This window comes from Salmo trutta, chromosome 38, assembly GCF_901001165.1.
Source record: "Salmo trutta chromosome 38, fSalTru1.1, whole genome shotgun sequence".
Taxonomy (NCBI): domain Eukaryota; kingdom Metazoa; phylum Chordata; class Actinopteri; order Salmoniformes; family Salmonidae; genus Salmo; species Salmo trutta.
The window spans coordinates 33,705,179-33,723,330 of record NC_042994.1 but is presented as its reverse complement, the minus strand read 5'-3'; the positions used below and the strand labels follow the sequence as shown (position 1 = coordinate 33,723,330).

Here is an 18,152-nt window from a genome sequence, read left to right as displayed (position 1 = left end):
AAACAAAGGGGATGATCGTGGTCTTCAGGAAACAGCAGATGGTGCACCCCCCTATCCACATCGACGGGACAGTAGTGGAGGAAAGTTAAGTTCCTCGGCGTACACATCACGGACAAACTGAAATGGTCCACCAGGTTAATGACAGTACTGATGTTGGTGTTCTGAATCAATTCAATGTGACTCTTTATTGAAGAGCCAGGTTAATGAGAGAACTGACTTGGTGTTCTGAATCAATTCAAAATGACTCTATTGAAGAGCCAGGTTAATGAGAGAACTGACTGGGTGTTCCGAATCAATTCAAAATGACTCTCTATTGAAGAGCCAGGTTAATGAGAGAACTGACTTGGTGTTCTGAATCAATTCAAGGTGACTCTTTATTGAAGAGCCAGGTTAATGAGAGAACTGACTTGGTGTTCTGAATCAATTCAAGGTGACTCTTTATTGAAGAGCCAGGTTAATGAGAGAACTGACTTGGTGTTCTGAATCAATTCAAGGTGACTCTTTATTGAAGAGACAGATTAATGAGAGAACTGACTTGGTGTTCTGAATCAATTCAAAATGACTCTTTATTGAAGAGCCAGGTTAATGACAGCTCTGACTTGGTGTTCTGAATCAATTCAAAATGACTCTTTATTGATGTTGGTGTTCTGAATCAATTCAAAATGACTCTTTATTGATGTTGATGTTCTGAATCAATTCAAAATGACTCTTTATTGATGTTGGTGTTCTGAATCAATTCGAGGTGACTCTTTATTGAAGAGCCAGGTTAATGAGAGAACTGACTTGGTGTTCTAAATCAATTCAAGGTGACACTTTATTGAAGAGCCAGGTTAATGACAGAACTGACTTGGTGTTCTGAATCAATTCAAAATGACTCTTTATTGATGTTGGTGTTCTGAATCAATTCAAAATGACTCTTTATTGATGTTGATGTTCTGAATCAATTCAAAATTACTCTTTATTGATGTTGGTGTTCTGAATCAATTCAATGTGACTCTTTATTGAAGAGCCAGGTTAATGAGAGAACTATTGTTAGTGTTCTGAATCAATTCAAGGTGACTCTTGAAGAGCCAGGTTAATGAGAGAACTGACTCGGTGCTCTGAATCAATTCAAGGTGACTCTTTATTGAAGAGCCAGGTTAATGACAGAACTGACTGGGTGTTCCGAATCAATTCAAAATGACTCTTTATTGAAGAGCCAGATTAATGAGAGAACTAACTTGGTGTTCTGAATCAATTCAAGGTGACTCTTTATTGAAGAGCCAGATTAATGAGAGAACTGACTTGGTGTTCTGAATCAATTCAAAGAGACTCTTTATTGAAGAGCCAGGTTAATGAGAGAACTGACTTGGTGTTCTGAATCAATTCAAAATGACTCTTTATTGAAGAGCCAGGTTAATGAGAGAACTATTGTTAGTGTTCTGAATCAATTCAAAATGACTCTTTATTGATGTTGGTGTTCTGAATCAATTCAAGGTTACTCTTTATTGAAAAGCCAGGTTAATGAGAGAACTATTGTTAGTGTTCTGAATCAATTCAAGGTGAGTCTTTATTGAAAAGCCAGGTTAATGAGAGAACTGACTCGGTGCTCTGAATCAATTCAAGGTGACTCTATTGAAGAGCCAGGTTAATGAGAGACCTGACTCGGTGCTCTGAATCAATTCAAGGTGACTCTATTGAAGAGCCAGGTTAATGAGAGAACTGACTCGGTGTTCTGAATCAATTCAAAATGACTTTTTATTGAAGAGCGAGGTTAATGAGAGAACTGACTCGGTGTTCTGAATCAATTCAAGGTGACTCTCTGTTAGAAGCATTCTATTGTTCTAACTCATAAATGTGAAAACTGTTTACACAGCGTAACTTAATAATAAGCAGCCCACGTATCCATTATGGCCATTTCCCTCTTTGGAGTTCAAATTTAAAAAAATAAAACATCTGGTTGTCATACCAATAACAGGTTTTATTCTCAGCCAATCAGTTGTTATTGACAGTGTTGTGATAGTTCCCACTAAACGAGAACAATTTCAAAGCTGCAAAAAAAAAAAAAACAACTTTGGTGTTGAGGTTACCATGATGAAAAAACAACCTTTTTTAAATGTTTTCACTACCTTTTCTAGATAAGTGATGATACTTTACGTAAAATGGAACAATATACCAGGAGGTGTCAGAGAAAAGGCCCAAAAATTGTCCGAGACTCCAGTCACCCAAGTCATAGACTGATTTCTCTCTGCTATCGCACGGCAAGTGGTACCGGAGTGACGAGTCTAGGTCCAAAAGACTCCTTAACAGCTTCTACCCCCAAGCCATAAGACTGCTGAACAATTATTCAAATGGCCACCGGACTATTTACATTGACCCCCCTTGCTGCTACTCGCTGTTTATTATCTATGCATACCCCCGCACATTGACTCGGTACCCCCTGTATATAGCCTCGTTATTGTTATTTTATTGTGTTACTTTTTACTTTAGCTTATTTGCTAAATATTTTGTTGACTCTTCTTGAACCGCAATGTATTGGGGTGGCGGCAGGGTGGCCTAGTGGTTAGAGCGTTGGACTAGTAAACAAAAGGTTGCTAGATCGAATCCCCCTGAGCTGACAAGGTACAAATCTGTCATTCTGCCCCTGAACAAGGCAGTTAACCCACTGTTCCCTGGTAGGCTGTCATCGTAAATAAGAATCAAATCAAAGACATTTGAAAATAACAGTAGCGAGGCTATATACAGACACCGGTTAGTCAGGCTTATTGAGGTAGTATGTAGATATGGTTAAAGTGACTATGCATATATGATGAACAGAGAGTAGCAGCAGCTTAAAAGAGGGGTTGGGTGGGGCACACAATGCAAATAGTCCAGGTAACCATTTGGTTACCTGTTCAGGATGTGTTCTTCACTAACTTGCCTAGTTTAATAAAGGTAAAATTCAATGTTGGTTAAGGGCTTGTGAGTAAGCATTTTCATGGTAAGGTCTACACTTGTTGTATTCGGCGCATGTGAGAAATACAGTTTGATTTCATAGCATATTTTGTGGATATGAATGACTATTTCTTATCAATTAAAAATCTGGGTACTTTTCATAGCTTTTGTCACATCAGTTGAACAAGTGCGGAGTAAAATGCCCCTGTTTTTAAGACAGTACTTACTGGTGTTAATCAGATCGCCTGTCTCCTCCTCTTTCAATGTGACAGTCATCTCTCCTTCCTTCTTCACTTCAAAAACTGCTTCCTCCTCTTTCTCTTCCTCCTCTTCTTTTACTGTAACATCCTCCTCTTCCTCTTTCACTCTGAACGCGTCTTCCTCTTCTTTCACTGTAACGTCTTTCTCTTCTTCTTTCACGGTAACAGCCTCACCTTCCTCCTCTTCTTCTTCTTGTTTTACTGTGACATCCTCCTCTTCATCCTCCTCTTTCACGACAACGTTCAGCCACAGACCCTCTTCCTCCGTCCAGCAGACCTCCTCCTCCTCCTCCTCTTCTTCAACAGGAGGCGAGTAGCTTGGTGAACTCATGGTCGGGGATGTTTGCTAACAGTTAGCTAGCTAGGCTAATGCTAACTCAACCAGCCAGCTACGTTAGCTAGCTAGGCTAATGCTAACTTAACAACCAGCCAGCTACGTTAGCTAGCTAGACTAATGCTAACTTAACAACCAGCCAGCTACGTTAGCTAGCTAGGCTAATGCTAACTTAACAACCAGCCAGCTACGTTAGCTAGCTAGGCTAATGCTAACTTAACAACCAGCCAGCTACGTTAGCTAGCTAGGCTAATGCAAAATCAACCAGCCAGCTACGTTAGCTAGCTAGGCTAATGCTAACTTAACAAGCTAGTTAGCTGACCAATAACAACGTAAACAGGAAATTAAATGGGGTAACTAGTTAGACGATAGAAATGTGTTCAAAACACAGTGGCTCATATATCAGAAAACGTCTTAAGAGCTTGAACGTTTCCGCTATGTTGGCTAGCAAGCTACCGAGATGGCTGACCAGCTGTTGTTGTTGTTCTGCTTTTAGTTTTGATTTAACCGACCGAGAGGTGCCAACACCGCCCCCGACTGTACCGGAGTGGGAGACCGGTTACGACCTACCAATACCGCTATATTCTTCTCTTAACTAACCCTGCATTTCTAACTCAATACAAATAATTCCCTTATAAACTAAACTACTCCCATCACCACCCACCCAATCCCCATTCTCCCAGTCCAAACGGTCTCTGACCCTGTCATACAACCTCTCCCTGTCTAAATCATTACATTTCCTCTACCATACAACCTAGACATGGAATTACTGGTCACTTTAATAATGTTTACATATTGCTTTACTTATCTCATATATATATATATATATATATATATATTTATAATTTAACCTTTATTTAACTAGGCAAGTCAGTATTCACACTGTATTCTATTCTACTGTATTTTAGTCGATGCCACTCCACATTGATTGTCCTTGAATTTATATATTTCTTAATTCCATTATTTTAACTTTTAGATTTGTGTGGGTAATGGCTGAACGGTAGAGGAAATGGCTGACCATGTAATGATGTAGAGGGGGAGAGGTACAAATCAAATTGTATTGGTCACAAACACACATTCAGCAGATGTTATTGGTCCATACACACATTCAGCAGATGTTATTGGTCCACACATTCAGCAGATGTTATTGGTCACAAACACATATTCAGCAGATGTTATTGGTCCAGACATTCAGCAGATGTTATTGGTCCACACATTCAGCAGATGTTATTGGTCCACACATTCAGCAGATGTTATTGGTCCACACATTCAGCAGATGTTATTGGTCCACACATTCAGCAGCTGTTATTGGTCCACACATTCAGCAGATGTTATTGGTCCACATATTCAGCAGATGTTATTGGTCCAGACATTCAGCAGATGTTATTGGTCACAGACACACATTTAGCAGATGTTATTGGTCCACATATTCAGCAGATGTTATTGGTCCACACATTCAGCAGATGGTATTGGTCCAGACATTCAGCAGATGGTATTGGTCCAGACATTCAGCAGATGGTATTGGTCCAGACATTCAGCAGATGGTATTGGTCCACACATTCAGCAGATGTCATTGGTCCACACATTCAGCAGATGTTATTGGTCCACACATTCAGCAGATGTTATTGGTCCAGACATTCAGCAGATGTTATTGGTCACAGACATTCAACAGATGGTATTGGTCCACACATTCAACAGATGGTATTGGTCCAGACATTCAGCAGATGTTATTGGTCCACACATTCAGCAGATGTTATTGGTCCACACATTCAGCAGATGGTATTGGTCCACACATTCAGCAGATGTTATTGGTCCACACATTCAGCAGATGGTATTGGTCCACACATTCAGCAGATGTTATTGGTCCAGACATTCAGCAGATGTTATTGGTCACAGACATTCAACAGATGGTATTGGTCCACACATTCAACAGATGGTATTGGTCCAGACATTCAGCAGATGTTATTGGTCCACACATTCAGCAGATGTTATTGGTCCACACATTCAGCAGATGGTATTGGTCCAGACATTCAGCAGATGTTATTGGTCCACATATTCAGCAGATGTTATTGGCCCAGACACACATTCAGCAGCTGTAATTGGTCCACACATTCAGCAGATGTTATTGGTCCACACATTCAGCAGATGTTATTGGTCACAGACACACATTCAGCAGATGTTATTGGTCACAGACACATGGTTAGCAGATGTTATTGTGTATTGAAATGCTTGTGTTCTTATCTCCAACAGTGCAGTAGTATCTAACAATTCACAATAATACACACAAATCTAAAAGTAAAAGAATGTAATTAAGAAACGTATAAATATTAGGACGATGTAAACATTATTAAAGTGACCAGTGTTCCATTATTATAGTGACCAGTGTTCCATTATTAAAGTGACCAGTGTTCCATTATTAAAGTGACCAGTGTTCCATTATTAAAGTGACCAGTGTTCCATTATTAAAGTGACCAGTGTTCCATTATTAAAGTGACCAGTGTTCCATTATTAAAGTGACCAGTGTTCCATTATTAAAGTGACCAGTGTTCCATTAATAAAGTGGCCAGTGTTCCATTATTAAAGTGACCAGTGTTCCATTATTAAAGAGGCCAGTGTTCCATTATTAAAGTGACCAGTGTTCCATTATTAAAGTGACCAGTGTTCCATTATTAAAGTGACCAGTGTTCCATTATTATAGTGACCAGTGTTCCATTATTAAAGTGACCAGTGTTCCATTATTAAAGTGACCAGTGTTCCATTATTAAAGTGACCAGTGTTCCATTATTATAGTGACCAGTGTTCCATTATTATAGTGACCAGTGTTCCATTATTATAGTGACCAGTGTTCCATTATTATAGTGACCAGTGTTCCATTATTAAAGTGACCAGTGTTCCATTATTAAAGTGACCAGTGTTCCATTATTAAAGTGACCAGTGATTCCATTATTAAAGTGACCAGTGTTCCATTATTATAGTGACCAGTGTTCCATTATTAAAGAGGCCAGTGTTCCATTATTAAAGTGACCAGTGTTCCATTATTAAAGTGACCAGTGAATCCATTATTAAAGAGGCCAGTGATTCCATTATTAAAGTGACCAGTGTTCCATTATTATAGTGACCAGTGTTCCATTATTAAAGTGACCAGTGATTCCATTATTAAAGAGGCCAGTGATTCCATTATTAAAGAGGCCAGTGAATCCATATCTATGTATGTAGGGCAGCAGCCTCTATGGTGCAGGGTTGGGTGGCCAGGTGGTAGAAGGCTAGTGATGGCTATTTAACAGTCTGATGGCCTTGATACAGATAACTGTAAACCCCATGTTAAGGACCATTCCTCTACAACAGCACCTTGATACAGATAACTGTAAACCCCATGTTAAGGACCATTCCTCTACAACAGCACCTTGATACAGATAACTGTAAACCCCATGTTAAGGACCATTCCTCCACTGCTACAATACCAAATATTTTCAGTCTTCTGAGGGGGGGGAATAGGTTTTGTGGTGCCCTCTTCACGATTGTCTTGGTGTGCTTGGACCATGATAGTTTGTTGGTGATGTGGACACCAAGGAACTTGAAGCTCTCAACCTGCTTCACTGCAGCCCCGTCGATGAGATTGGGGACGTGCTCGGTCCTCCTTTTTCCTGTAGTCCACAATCATCTCCTTTGTCTTGATCACGTTGAGGGAGAGGTTGTTGTCCTGGCACCACACGGCCAGGCATGACTGGCCAGGCATGACCGATTACACAACAGTGGTAGGCCTGATCACCGACAACGACGAGACAGCCTATAGGGAGAAGGTCAGAGACCTGGCCATGTGGTGCCAGGACAACAACCTCTCCCTCAACGTGAACAAGGCAAAGGAGATTATTGAGTGTACAGGGAGTACAGGAGGGGACTGAGCACGCACCCCTGGGGGGCCCCGTGTTGAGGATCAGCGTGGCGGATGTGTTGTTGCCTACTCTCACCACCTGGGGGCGGCCCGTCAGGAAGTCCAGGATCCAGTTGCAGAGGGAGGTGTTTAGTCCCAGGGTCCTTAGCTTAGTGATGAGCTTTGAGGGCACTATGGTGTTGAACGCTGAGCTGTAGTCAATGAACAGCATTCTGACATAGGTGTTCCTTTTGTCCCGGTGGGAAAGGGCAGTGTGGAGGGCAATGGAGATTGCATCATCACTGGGACATTGTAATTACATTATCATTAACAGACAGGTATACACATCACTGGGACATTGTCATTACATTATCAGACAGGTACACACATCACTGGGACATTGTAATTACATTATCAGACAGGTTTACACATCACTGGGACATTGTTATTACATTATCATTAACAGACAGGTACACACATCACTGGGACATTGTTATTACATTATCATTATCAGACAGGTACACACATCACTGGGACATTGTCATTACATTATCAGACAGGTTTACACATCACTGGGACATTGTAATTACATTATCATTAACAGACAGGTTTACACATCACTGGGACATTGTCATTACATTATCAGACAGGTTTACACATCACTGGGACATTGTAATTACATTATCATTAACAGACAGGTTTACACATCACTGGGACATTGTCATTACATTATCATTAACAGACATTACCACCTTATGTAATAGTGGATGTGTACTGCACTGTTAAGAAGAGCCCACGAGTAAACATTTCACTACAACGTTTAACCTACTTCCTGTATCCTGCGCATGTGACCAATAAAAACGTTGATATGATCACATCTGATTATTCAGTAGAAACCAGTGATTTCCATCTAAAATCAACAGACTGATTGTGTCTGTATCTGTGTCTGTGTAGCACCAGATTAATACGCTGCCGTCTGACATGGCTTTAAAGAAGATGGAAACCCCCCCCTGAGTTCGACATGACGGCCATTTTTATACATTTTTCTACGGCCATTTTTCTTTTCGGAGGCTAGAAAGACACACTGTTGATTTCACTGGAAAGAGGATAATCGAGAATAAGATCGGATGTGATCAGTCGACAACTAACATTCTGTAATGTCTGTTTTTGTGTTGTTTGTTGTTGTTGTTAACCTTTATTTAACTTGTCAAGTCAGTTAAGAACAAATTCGTATTTACAATTTTTGGCCTAGGAACAGTGGGTTAACTGCTTTGTTCAGGGGCAGAACGACAGATTTTTTACTTTGTCAGCTCTGAGATTCAAACCACCAACCTTTCAGTTACTAGTCCAACGCTCTAACCACTAGGCTACGTTGCCGCCCTGTTAATGATAATGTAATAACAATGTCCCAGTGATGTGTCATGGCTGATTCCAGAGGACGCTGGTCACTAGAATGGGCTGGGAAAGACACTGGGCCACACTCACGCTATATAGCTAGCTAGCTACCTAGGTTAGCTAGAAAAGAAAAATGGCCCGTCTGGTTAGCATCTAAAACAGCTAGCTAGCTACCTAGGTTAGCTAGAAAAGAAAAATGGCCCGTCTGGTTAGCATCTAAAACAGCTAACTAGCTACCTAGGTTAGCTAGAAAAGAAAAATGGCCCATCTGGTTAGCATCTAAAACTGCTAGCTAGCTAGCTAACGTTAGTGAGAGAGCGTTAACTAGCCACAATGCAGCCAAATTGAATGTAATCTAGCTAGCTAGCTAGTTTAGTTAGCTGCTGTTACCATATAGCTAGCTACAGTTAGTTTATAAACTAATTATCTAGCAATATCAACGAATTACAAAGCTGAACCAACCAACTAAACAATTAAGCAATTTTAGCAGCATGCCATCACAATATCCAACCTCTTACCTTCCATAGCAGTCTGTCCTGTAGCTACAGTCTATAGCTTCTAACTCAACCTTCCATAGGAGTCTGTGTTGTGGCTACAGTCTATTGCTTTTAACTCAACCTTCCATAGCAGTCTGTCCTGTAGCTACAGTCTATAGCTTCTAACACAACCTTCCATAGGAGTCTGTGTTGTAGGTACAGTCTATTGCTTTTAACTCAACCTTCCATAGCAGTCTGTGTTGTAGCTACAATCAATAGCTTTAACTCAACCTTCCATAGCAGTCTGTGTTGTAGCTAACTCAACCTTCAATAGCAGTCTGTGTTGTAGCTAACTCAACCTTGCATAGCAGTCTGTGTTGTAGCTAACTCAACCTTGCATAGCAGTCTGTGTTGTAGCTAACTCAACCTTCCATAGCAGTCTGTGTTGTAGCTAACTCAACCTTGCATAGCAGTCTGTGTTGTAGCTAACTCAACCTTGCATAGCAGTCTGTGTTGTAGCTAACTCAACCTTGCATAGCAGTCTGTGTTGTAGCTAACTCAACCTTCCATAGCAGTCTGTGTTGTAGTTACACATTGTGCCTATCTACCCTTCTCCCTCCCTCCACAACAGTCTTCCAAAGAAATGTTCACTTAGGCTTGTAATGAAGTTTGTACCAAAAATGTTCACTTAAAATCCTCCACTCTGCTCCCCTAGCAGTCAGCACTTCTGGTTCTTGTTGCATGAGCAGTTTTATTAACCACTCTATTGCGGTATTTTGCCTTATCAGTTGTTAGTTGGTTATTCCATGTTACAATCTATATGTAGGCACGTATAGCCTCATAGTTGAGCTTGCTGAAAGGCCAGTCTCTTTGGGAATGGCAAGGAATGGCCTGTTACCTAAAGAGGCTGGTACCCAGATTAGAGGCACCAGGCCATGCAAAGGAGTGGACTGGAAAGGCACACACCTGTCAATATAATGTCCCACAGTTTACAGTGCATGTCAGAGCAAAAACCGAGCCATGAGGTCGAAGGAATTGTCCGGAGAGCTCAGAGACAGGATTTTGTTGAGGCACAGATCTGGGGAAGGGTACCAAAAAATGTCTGCAGCATTGAAGGTCCCAAAGAACACAGTGGCCTACATCATTCTTAAATGGAAGAAGTTTGGAACCACCAAGACTCTTCCTAGAGCTTGCCGCTCGGCCAAACTGAGAAATCGAGGGAGAAGGGCCTTGGTCAGGGAGGTGACCAAGAACCCGATGGTCACTCTGACAGAGCTCCAGAGTTCCTCTGTGGAGACGGGAGAAACTTCCAGAAGGCCAACCATCTCTGCAGCACTCCACCAAATAGGATGTTTTTGGTAGAGTGGCCAGACAGAAGCCACTCCTCAGTAAAAGGCACGACAGCCCGCTTGGAGTTTGCCAAAAGGCACCCAAAGGACTCTGACCATGAGAAACAAAATTCTCTGGTCTGATGAAACCAAGATTGAACTCTTTGGCCTGAATGCTAAGCTTTACATCTGGAGGAAACCTGGCACCATCCCTATGGTGAAGCATGGTGGTGGCAGCATCATACTGTGGGGATGTTTTTCAGCGGCAGGGACTGGGAGACTAGTCAGGGTCGAGGGAAAGATGATCGAAGCAAAGTACAGAGAGATCCTTGATGAAAACCTACTCCAGAGAGCTCAGGACCTCAGACTGGGGGCGAAGGTTCATCTTCCAACAGGACAACGACCCTAAGCACACAGCCAAGACAATGCAGGAGTGGCTTCGGGACAAGTCTCTGAATGTCCTTGAGTGGCCCAGCCAGAGCCCGGACTTGAACCCGTTCCCAAGGTTATGTTTTACAGCTGTTCCCTTTCTCATCTCCTCCATTTTGCTTCCAGAGAAGAACGAAGGTTGCATGTGCAGTGTGTGTGTAGTTCCACATTTTATTTACTCTGTGAAACTATGCAATACATCAAATAACTGAATAGATAAAAACAACAAACCGTGACGCAGAGGAGAAACAAACACCACTCAAAAAATATAAATCACCCACAAAACCCAGGCAGAAAAACCCCTACTTAAGTATGATCTCCAATTAGAGACAACGAGAACCAGCTGCCTCTAATTGGAGATCATCCCAAACAAAACCAACATAGAAATACAAAAACTAGAACCTAATAACATAGAAATAGAACACATAGAATAAACCCCCCCTGTCACACGCCCTGACCAACTCTACCATAGAAAATAACAGCTTACCATGGTCAGGACGTGACACCTTTCTCATCTCCTCCATTTGCTTCCAGAGAAGAACGAAGGTTGCATGGCCTGTGTCCAGTGTTCCCTTTCTCTAAGCAGTGTGTATGGACCAAAGGACCAAACGGATATCCACATTTGTGACCAGCTTTTAATCTGTTTCACTAATCCAGCTCAGGGTAGGGCTCTCTCTCTCTCTAAGCAGCATCTTTCTCATCGGATTGTGGAGGTCATCTCCCTGGCGTACGGCAGCAAAGATGCACGGGTTGCCTTGACGACGGCGAGGTTTGATGGCACGGATGTAGCTGCTCCCAGCGTGGCTCGTAGCGTTGCTATGGTTATGGGATGTGGTTGTTAGGCAGTGTCCATTTTCCTTTTTTTATATATATATCCGGGTTATCACCGTTTTCCTGTGGGTTAGAGCCTTGGGTTCATTTACTCTGGTCGATGCTATGCGTCGCGCATGTGCGCGGTTTACCAAGTCACGACCAGGTGTTCTGTTGTTTTTGGACTTGTGTGGTTCCTTTGTATGAGTTCTGCCATTTCAGATTCGTAAGGTAAGTATTGTTCTTGGAACCCTGGGGGGGGGGGGGTCTATGGACTTGTGTGGTTCCTTTGTATGAGTTCTGCCATTTCAGATTCGTAAGGTAAGTATTGTTCTTGGAACCCTGGGGGGGGGGTCTATGGACTTGGGATGCAGTAGCAGTGTGTCCGTATGGGGGGGGGGTCTATGGATGCAGTAGCAGCGTGTCAGTATGGGGGGGGGGTCTATGTACTTGGGATGCAGTGGCAGCGTGTCAGTATGGGGGGGGGGGTCTATGGATGCAGTAGCAGCGTGTCAGTATGCATAGCCAAGTGGCAGTAGGTCCTGGACCTCTATATGAGACTCTGACAGGTCGGTATCAGGGGAAAACGGTGGCTTCTGTAGCCTCTTTTTTTGGAGCAAAGTGGAACCTGTGTGTGCTTGGGCTGCCGTGGGCTTCCTAGTTTGGTACCCCTATTATATGTTGTAACCAGTTACTGACTGAAAGGGAACGTACAGGTATGAATATAACTACGGTTCCCTGAAGGAGGGAAACTAGGTACAACATACTATTAAATCCACACGTTATGACTATAACTACTGTTCCCTGAAGGAGGGAAACGAGGTACAACATACTACAACATACTAGGTACAACACACGTTATGACTATGGGCTGCCGTGGGCTTCCTAGTTTGGTACCCCTATAATATATGTTGTAACTTCATTAGTAGATCTTTTATACAAAAATATTTCACAACTACATTTCACTTTTGTAGTTTTTTCCACTTTACTAAGTGAAATAGTCATTGATATGACTGGCAATATGAAAAAGAGGCCTCCAAGCCACAGTGTCTCGCACCCACTGTGAAATTTGGTAGAGGATCGTGATGATCTGGGGGATGGTTCAACAAGGCTGGAATCGGACAGATTGGTCTTTGTGAAGGAGGCATGAATCAAGCCACGTACAAGGTTGTCCTGGAAGAAAACTAGCTTCCTTCTGCTCTGACAATGTTCCCCAAAACTCTTGAGGATTGGGTTTTTTCCCCCCCAGCAGGACAATACTCCATGTCACGCAGCCAGGTCAATCAAGGTGTGGATGGAAGACCACCAGATCAAGACCCCTGTCATGGCTTAGCCCAATCTCCAGACCTGAACCCCGTCGAAAACCTCTGGAATGTGATCTAGCGGAAGATGGACGGTCACAAGTCATCAAAACAAAGCCGAGCTGCTAGAATTGTTTGCGCCACATGAGTGGCATAAAGTCACCCAACATCAATGTGAAAGACTGGTGGAGAGCATGACAAGATGCATGAAAGCTGTGACTGAAAATCAGGGTTGTTCCCCCAAATACTGATTTCTAAAACTCTTCCTAAGTTAAAACGTTGGTATTGTCTTGTTTTAAAAAATGAATATGAACTTATTTTCTTTGCAGTATTATTCGAGGTCTGACAACACTGCATCTTTTTTTGTTGTTATTTATTTATATTTTGAACAGTTGTCATTTTCTGCAAATAAATAAATACTCTAAAATGACAATATTTTTATTTGGAATTTGGGCGAAATGTTGTCAGTAGTTTATAGAATAAAAAATGTAAAAAAATAATTTTACCCAAACACATACCTATAAATAGTAAAACCAGAGAAACTGATAATTTTGCTGTGGTCTCTTAATTTTTTTTCCAGAGCTGTATAATCCAAATACTGACTGTGAGCACTTGGTGACCTATAGCAGGACCACAGAACAGGTTTATATGAGGCAGGTGAACTTGCAGCCACAACACTTCCAACAACATTTGACATGAGATCCTCGCTAACTTTTACAGGAATATGGCTCTGAACATACAGCAACACCTCCCTGTCTCACCATTCCTGTCTTTTCTGTAGATGTTATATCCTTGTATTGCTCCTGCTGTATCAAATGACTTATCTAAGTGAGTTTCAAACAAGTTACTGAGTTCCTGAACCTTATTTCTAAGGCTGCATATATTAATGTGGGATATTCTTTGCCATTTCCTGAATCGCTTATCGGAGATGTCAGTGTCAGTTGGTGTGTGTGTGTGTGTGTGTAAGGTTTGACTGATGCTACTGACCCGGAAGTTGACAAAAAAGTAAATTTTTCATGAGACGTATAAAGAAAAACAAGTGTTGATTGATTAGTGCAGATTTTTAATGAGTGGGGATTAAAAAAAAAACGTAACATATATTACACATCTGCATTTAAGGCAACGTCTTGTTAATTTTATATATAATTTATAATAATAATAAATATAATATTAATTCAGTCAAACAAACAGTTAGTATTAACATATATATAATGAATTGACTAGGTCTATACCGCTCCTACATGGTGTAACAATACATCATGTAGATGTATATAATGAACAGACTAGATCTATACTGCTCCTACATGGTGTAACAATACATCATGTAGCTGTATATAATGAACAGACTAGGTCTATACTGCTCCTACATGGTGTAACAATACATCATGTAGATGTATATAATGAACAGACTAGGTCTATACTGCTCCTACATGGTGTAACAATACATCATGTAGATGTATATAATGAACAGACTAGGTCTATACTGCTCCTACATGGTGTAACAATACATCATGTAGATGTATATAATGAACAGACTAGGTCTATACTGCTGCTACATGGTGTAACAATACATCATGTAGATGTATATAATGAACAGACTAGGTCTATACTGCTCCTACATGGTGTAACAATACATCATGCAGAGGCACACAGAGTGTACAAAACATTAAGAAAGCCTTCCTAACAGAATGGTGTGGGGTGTACCCCAACAACAGAATGGTGTGGGCGTATACCGGGTCATAAAAAATAACACGAGTAGACCGTTGATTGGCCAGCTCATTCTCCTCAAGACCGCTGATTGGCCAGCTCATTCTCCTCAAGACCGCTGATTGGCCAGTTCATCCTCCTCAGGGAGATGTTCTATGAGGAAATAGTCATTTTTAAAGAGTTTTCTTTCTTCCTGTAATTTACGATAATTATTAATAATTATTATATAATAATTTATGCTTTGGCCTCAAATACGAGAATCGGACGAGTCAACAACATTATTTGGATATGAATTAAGAGACGATTAACTTTAAAAAGTTAGATTTTCACAGGACAGTTACTTTAAATGAAACATTATTAACCGGTTACCATACTTTTAAAATAATGCTTCTGTTCCAGAACGGTAGAGATCACTTTCTTTCCCGGTTCTGTTTCTGTTCCTCAATAAAACACTTTTTTTTTTGCGGTTTTCTGTTCTGTTTTCGGAATTGGTTCCAACTCCTGGGGTCATTGTTAAGACTGTGTGTGTCCTCTCATGCCTTTTCAGGTTCCCTATCTGGGTAAAACCCTTTCCACACAGGGAACATTGGAAAGGCTTCTCTCCTGTGTGTATTAATTTATGGTCCTTCAGATTCCCTAACCTTGTAAAACCCTTTCCACATTGGGAGCATTGGAAAGGTTTCTCTCCTGTGTGTAATTTTATATGTTTTTTTAGGTTCCCTAACTTGGTAAAATCCTTTCCACACATAAAGCAATGGTAAGACGTCTCCCCTGTGTGTGTTCTTTCATGCTCCTTCAAGCTCCCTAAACTTTTAAAACTATTTCCACACTGGGAACATTGGAAAGGCTTCTCTCCTGTGTGTATTCTCTCATGCTTTTTCAGGTTCCCTAACAGGGTAAAACCCTTTCCACACTGAGAGCATTGGAAAGGCTTCTCTCCTGTGTGTACTATTTTATGTTCTTTCAGGCTCCCTAACTGTGCAAAACTCTTTCCACACTGGGAACATTGGAAAGACTTCTCTCCTGTGTGTATTTTCTTATGCCTTTTCAGGTTCCCTAACTGGGTAAAACCACTTCCACACTGGGAACATTGAAAAGGCTTCTCTCCTGTGTGCATTATTTGATGGTCCTTCAGGTTCCCTAACCGTGTAAAACTCTTTCCACACTGGGAACATTGGAAAGGCTTCTCTCCTGTGTGTATTCTTTTATGATCCTTCAGGTTCCCTAACCGTGTAAAATCCTTTCCACATTGGGTGCATTGGAAAGGTTTCTCTCCTGTGTGTAATTTTATATGTTTTTTTAGGTTCTTTAACTTGGTAAAATTCTTTCCACACAAAGAGCAATGGTAAGACGTCTCCCCTGTGTGTGTCCTTTCATGAGCTTTCAGGCTCCCTAACCGTGTAAAACTATTTCCACACTGGGAACATTGGAAAGGCTTCTCTCCTGTGTGTGTTCTCTCATGCTTTTTCAAGTTTCCTAACAGAATAAAACCCTTTCCACACTGGGAGCATTGGAAAGGCTTCTCTCCTGTGTGTACTATTTTATGTTCTTTCAGGCTCCATAACCGTGTGAAACTCTTGTCACACTGGGAACATTGGAAAGTTCTCTCTCCTGTGTGCATTCTCTCATGCCTTTTCAGGTTCCCTAACTGAGTAAAACCATTTCCACACTGGGAACATTGGAAAGGCTTCTCTCCTGTGTGTATTCTTTTATGGTCCTTCAGGTTCCCTAACCGTGTAAAACCCTTTCCACACTGAGAGCATTGGAAAGGCTTCTCTCCTGTGTGTAATTTTATATGTTTTTTTAGGTTCCCTAAGTTGGTAAAATCCTTTCCACACTGAGAGCAGTGGTAAGGCTTTTCTCCTGTGTGTGTTCTACCATGCTCTTTCAGCTTCCATAACCACTTAAAACTCTTATTACACTGGGAGCAGTGGTGTCGTCTCGCTGGTTTGGGCGTCTCTGGGTCTGGTTCCTGTGAAGGACTCTTCCTGCCGTCAGAGTGAGAGTCTGGTCTCTCTCCTGCCAAAGACAGAATATTTGGTTAAACAGAGAGATCTAAATTAAAGCTCCAAATTATAAAACTGTTTAATCCGGACTAGATCCCTCAATATAAAACTGTACATTTAGATTCTGATTTTGTTAATTGCCGGTAGTTGATTGATTGATTCTGTTGATTGCCGGTAGTTGATTGGTTGATTCTGTTGATTGCCGGTAGTTAATTGGTTGATTCTGTTGATTGCCGGTAGTTAATTGGTTGATTCTGTTGATTGCCGGTAGTTGATTGATTGATTCTGTTGATTGCCGGTAGTTGATTGGTTGATTGCCGGTAGTTAATTGGTTGATTCTGTTGATTGCCGGTAGTTGATTGGTTGATTCTGTTGATTGCCGGTAGTTGATTGATTGATTGATTTTGTTGATTGCCGGTAGTTGATTGGTTGATTCTGTTGATTGCCGGTAGTTAATTGGTTGATTCTGTTGATTGCCGGTAGTTAATTGGTTGATTCTGTTGATTGCCGGTAGTTAATTGGTTGATTCTGTTGATTGCCGGTAGTTGATTGATTGATTCTGTTGATTGCCGGTAGTTGATTGATTGATTCTGTTGATTGCCGGTAGTTGATTGGTTGATTGCCGGTAGTTAATTGGTTGATTCTGTTGATTGCCGGTAGTTGATTGGTTGATTCTGTTGATTGCCGGTAGTTGATTGATTGATTGATTTTGTTGATTGCCGGTAGTTGATTGGTTGATTCTGTTGATTGCCGGTAGTTAATTGGTTGATTCTGTTGATTGCCGGTAGTTGATTGATTGATTGATTTTGTTGATTGCCGGTAGTTGATTGGTTGATTCTGTTGATTGCCGGTAGTTAATTGGTTGATTCTGTTGATTGCCGGTAGTTGATTGGTTGATTCTGTTGATTGCCGGTAGTTGATTGGTTGATTCTGTTGATTGCCGGTAGTTGATTGGTTGATTCTGTTGATTGCCGGTAGTTGATTGGTTGATTCTGTTGATTGCCGGTAGTTGATTGGTTGATTCTGTTGATTGCCGGTAGTTAATTGGTTGATTCTGTTGATTGCCGGTAGTTTGTTAATAGCCGTTAGTGTCAGTGGCAGTTTTGTCTTAAAACTAAGACCGTCGCCCAAAACAAAGACGATTCTGCAGAGTTGTTCTGCAGAGTTGTTCTGCAGAGTTGTTCTTTGCTATTTTGCTATTTTCTGTAGCTTTTGGCAACTATGTGTGTGTTTTCTATACCTGTTCGCTCCTCTCCCTGTAGGCTTTACAGACGCTCCCCCATCCCTTAGCTGCAACCTTTCTAATTTTGTGTTCCCTGCTT

The 18,152-nt window shown here is 41.3% G+C and overlaps 1 pseudogene; it reads right to left on the bottom strand.

The window, feature by feature from the left end:
- Window positions 1-18,152, bottom strand: part of LOC115178082 (zinc finger protein 271-like) — a 33,459-nt pseudogene that overhangs the window by 8,726 nt on the left and 6,581 nt on the right.